This window comes from Pteropus vampyrus, unplaced genomic scaffold, assembly GCF_000151845.1.
Source record: "Pteropus vampyrus isolate Shadow unplaced genomic scaffold, Pvam_2.0 Scaffold42, whole genome shotgun sequence".
In the NCBI taxonomy this organism is placed as follows: domain Eukaryota; kingdom Metazoa; phylum Chordata; class Mammalia; order Chiroptera; family Pteropodidae; genus Pteropus; species Pteropus vampyrus.
Genome location: NW_011888823.1, coordinates 3,037,489 through 3,042,450, shown reverse-complemented (window position 1 = coordinate 3,042,450; position 4,962 = coordinate 3,037,489). Strand labels below are relative to the sequence as shown.

Here is a 4,962-nt window from a genome sequence, read left to right as displayed (position 1 = left end):
AATTCTCTTCCCCAATCAAATGGATCCTAATATCAGTTTCCTGGCTTTAGGAAGGAACAGAACTTCCAGCATCCTACTGAGAAGGAAAAGATCTCTGGAAGGGAAGATCATTGTCTGAGGCAGAACTCACAGGACTGATAGGGAAAGTGACTTGGACTTCCTGGCTCAGACCCAGAGGGCGCCTGGCGTTGTCCGTGGTGCTGACAGGTGGCGGAAGCCAGGCATGGAGGCAGCTAGGGGCGGTCCCGAAGGCGAGGCATTCCCACAAGGCCTGACCTGCCTGCCTCCCCGCCTCCCACCCCACTCCTCCTATAATCTGCCACCAGGCTTCTTCCCACAGTCCTTTGCGAGTCCTCAGCATTGGCCTCTAAACCTAAGAATCGGGACGAGAGAGTTAGTATCAGACCAGGAACTTGCGCGGTCCTCCCCACGCTCTCTACGTGGAATTCTCGAATGCGAGCAGTTGGTCTCTGGCTTCTCAGACTTGAGTGCGCTGGTCCAGCTGGCGCAGAGCGGCTAGGAGGAAGGATGGGCTCTCCCCCTCCAAACTCTTTTACTCCAGTTTAATCTTCTTCTTATCGGAAACCGGATTGCAAACACCTGGCTTGTATTTCGGCCCAGCCTTCCTTCCAGAACCAGGACCCCGATACCCGCGGTCTCTTCTCCTACTGTCCATAGGCCTGGCTCCCTGCCTATCTCTCAGCTCCCGGCATCATTTTCCCGGCTTGCCCTTCCTGTGATCGCATAGGCCGCTTTTACTTCCCTCTGCCCATTTGTTTTTTCCTTTCTCTTCCCGAATCCCAAGTTTTCCCGAGTCCGCTTCTCTTAGATCCATATCCCATATGGGGAGACCCACCCCAAGCCTGCGTCTCTTCTACGAAACGCTCTCTGCATTTATCTCTTTTACCGCCCCCCGCCCCCAAACGTTCTTTTCCTCCTAAATTCCTAACCTCGATTGAGGTCTCCCGACCCACTCCTTTCACGATCGTTCTCTGGCCTTGCCCGGGATCCCCCTCCCTGGGTTTCCTCCTGACCGTGGCCACTAATGTTGCGGCCTCCTGGGTGGCTGTTCAGCAGCAGGAAGCAGGTCCGGAGACCTCAAGCCACAGCGGGCTCGCTCCCCGCGGGTCTCAGAGGAGGTAGAGACCGCAGCTGGAATTGCTAGGTGGGGCTGTTGCTTTCCACCCGTCAACGAAGCTAGATCTGCACATCCCTTCCTTAGCACCTCCACCAAATCGCAGGTGGGCCTTGCCCCCTGAGGACGCCTCTCCAACTCTTTCTTTCCTTTATGGTCCCCACAGCCACCCCACCCCCAGGTGCCCACGTTTTAATGTAAACCAGGTCCCGAGGACTACCGCTTCTACTCCTAGTTTCAAGGATGGAGCAACGGATTACCTGTAAGATATAGGTGCAAATTGTGCCTACCTCATAAGTTTATTACAAGGACTAAATGTAAACAATGACTGGACAGAAAGCACTCTATGTATTTAGTCTATTTTTCTTATCTTTGATGCTCACTTTACCCTCGTCCTCCTAAAAAAGACCTTCAGCATACATGGATTTGACCTGCAAAATATATTGCACATCATTGCCATCACTCTGGTTCAAACCACTGTACTCTTTTTACTAGAGTTATTGCACTAACTAGCTGACGAACTAACTGGTCTGTGTTTCCACTCCTGTTTAATTGTAGGTTAGTGAGAATTCTCCCCTGCCCTGAACACACCCGGTCTCCTCTGATCTCGGAAGCTAAGCAGGGTCGGGCCTGGTTAGTACTTGGATAGGAGACCACCTAGGAATACCAGGTGCTGTAGGCTTTAAAAAATTATAGGTTAATGTGTAAGCTTTCTAAACCCTAGACTGGCATTTCAATATTTTGTTTATTAAGCTTAAAATTTTTATTATGAAAATTTTCAAATATTAAAAAAGAGAAGAATCTAATGAACGCACATGTACCTACCGCTCAGACTAACAATTAAGATTTTGTCACAATTGCTTCTTTCTCTTGATGAAATATTTAAAAGTAATTTACAGACATCATGACATTTTCATCCTAAATAATTCAATACTTATCTCTTAGAATTAATGATAGTTTTGCTACATAACCACGATACTATGACGATGGCCTGTAAAGATGTCCATGTCTGAATCCCTGGAGTCTGTGAATGTTATTTTGCATGGTAAGAGGGCCTTGCAGGTGTGATTAACTTTAGAAGGTGATTAACTTCAGATAAGGAGAGGAGAGTGGTATGGATTTTCTAGGTGTGTCCAATAGAGTCACAAGAGTCTTTATAAGGGAGAAGTAGAGTGTTAGAGTCAGCAGTGGGAGATGTGACATTGGAAGCAAGAGGCTGGAGTGAGGCAAGGAAGGGACCCCAAGCCAAGGAATGCAAAAAGCCTCTAGAAGCTAGAAAAGGCAAGGAAATGGATTCTCCCTGTAAGACTCCTGAAGGAATGCAGCCCCACTGATATCTAGATTTTAGATTTCTGACTTCTGGAACTGTTAAGATAATAATTTCCATTGTTTTTAGACACTAGGTTTGAGGTGATTTGTTACAGCAGAAATTGGAAACAAATACAGCGATGAAAAATATTTACCATTCCCCAATTTACGTAATTCTGGATAGGACTTCTTTATCAGATAAATGATTTGTGAATATTTTCTCCAACTCTGAACATTTCATTTTAAGTTCCTTAAAAGTGTCTCTTCAAGAGCAAAATATTTAATTTTGAAGAAGTCCAAATTATGAATTATATCTTTTATGGTTAATGCTCTGTTCTTAGAAATGTTTGTCTACCCCAAACTTAAAAATATTTTCTCCTATGTTTCTTCCAAAAGTTTGGTTATGCTAGCTTCATAAAATCAGTCAGAAAGCATTGCCTCTTTTGTTATGCTCTGAGTTTGTTTATGATTGATATTAATTCTTCTTTAAGTGTTTAGGTCTACAGTTTCTTTGTGAGAAAGTTTTATTACAATTTCAAGTTCTTTAACTATTCAGATACTCTATTTTCATATCTGTTTTGGAAACTTGAATTTTTCAAGAATTTTTTTCATAATATTTAAGTTATCACATTTGTTAGCATAAATGTATTCATAATATTTCTTTATTATTCTTTTAATTGCTATAGAATTTGAAGCATTTTCACTTTTTAGTTTCATTATGTTAATTTATATTTTTCCTCTTTTTGCCTTTATCAGTGTAGCCAGAGATTTTATAAATTTTATTGATCTTTTTAAACAATTGACTTCTGGTTTTATAGCTTTTTCTCTATTGTTTGCCTATTTTATTGATTTCAATTCTTTATTATTGTTTCCTTTGGGTTTCATTTCTTTTTCTGGCTTCTTGTGTTGGTAGCTTAGATGATTGATTTAAATATTTTCTTCTTTGCAATAAATGCATGTAAAACTATACATTTCCCTCTAAGCATTTTTTTGTGTTTTATTTATCAAATGGTTAATATTTTCTAATTTTTCTTCTGACTACTTAGGCCCATGGATTAATTAGATGGATGTTGCTATTGGGGATTTTAAAGTTTTTTTGTTATTTATTTATATTTTAATTTCAATGTGGTCTGAGAACATACTTTGTATAACTTTGTTTTGACTTTACTAATTTCATTTCATGGTTCAGCATATACTCTATCTTGTTGAATGTTTCATGTATGTGAGAAAAGAATACATATTCTGTAAATCTTGGTTTTAATGTTCTATAAATGTCAAGTAAGTCATATTGATTAATGTTTAATGTTTTTATATCTGTTGTGATTTTTGTCTGCTTGTTCTATCCATCATAACCAAATATATTGTAGAATTGTCTGCATTTCCTTTAGGTTTTATTAGTTTTCCTTTATGTTTTTGAAACTGTTATTTGATGCATCCATATTTAGGATTGTTATGCCCTCTGGAAGAATTGATCCTTTATCATTATGAAATATCCCTCTGTATCTCTAATAATCCTGCTTATCTTAAGCCTACTTTTTCTGTTATTCAGATGGCCACAACAGCCTTCTGTTAGCATTTTCATGGCATATCTTTTCTATTATTTTACTTTCAAGTAATCCCTGTCATTATATTTAAAGTATATCTCTTGTAAACAAGACATGGTTTTACTTTGTTTATTTTCTTTTTAAATCCAGACAGACAATCTCTGCCTTTTAATTGGATTGTTTAGCTTTTTATATTTAATGTAATTATTAATATGTTTGGGATTAATTCTTCCATTTTATTTGTTTTCTATTTGTCTTATCTATTTTCTCTTCCTTTGTTTCTCCTCTTCTTACTTTTGGGATAATCAAGTAATTTTTAGTATTCAATTTTATTTTATACCCTTTGTATTATTTTTAAGATATTGCTTTAAAAATTACAGTAAGCATTCCTAATTTATTACAACTGCTTTAAGTTAATATTGTGCCACATCACTTAAAGTGTGTAAACCTTACAACAATATAATTCATTCACCCTTCTCATTGTGTATTATCGTTATATATTTCTATATAGTTTGTAAACCACAATACTTTTAAAACTTATTTTTGCCCCATAAGTCAGCAGACTTTTAAAGACATTAAGGAAAAACAGTCATATATTTACCATTTCTGGTGTATGCTCTTAATTCTTTCCTTCAGGTTCCAGTTTCTATCTGGGATCATTTTCTTTCAGTCTGAAGAGCTTCCTTTGGCATTTCTTGTGCAGGTCTGCTGACAATGACCTCTCATATCTTTTGTTTGTTTAAAAATTTCTCCATTTCTCCTTCATTTTAAGAAGATGTTTCCACTACGTACAGAATTTTGGGTTTGCCTTTTTTCTTTCAGCATTTAAAGATATTGTTCTATTGTTTTCTGGCTTCTACGGTCTAAAAGACAGCCTTCATTTTTAGCATTGGCCCTCTAAAAGAACTGTCTTTTTTTCCTCTGTCTGCTTTAAATATTTTCCTTTTTATTTTGGTTTTCAGCAACTTGACTATA

The 4,962-nt window shown here is 38.1% G+C and overlaps 1 pseudogene; it reads left to right on the top strand.

Moving 5' to 3' along the window:
- The first annotated feature begins 1,701 nt into the window (after positions 1-1,701).
- On the top strand, positions 1,702-1,817 carry LOC111738700 (annotated as a pseudogene).
- The last annotated feature ends 3,145 nt before the right edge of the window (positions 1,818-4,962 follow it).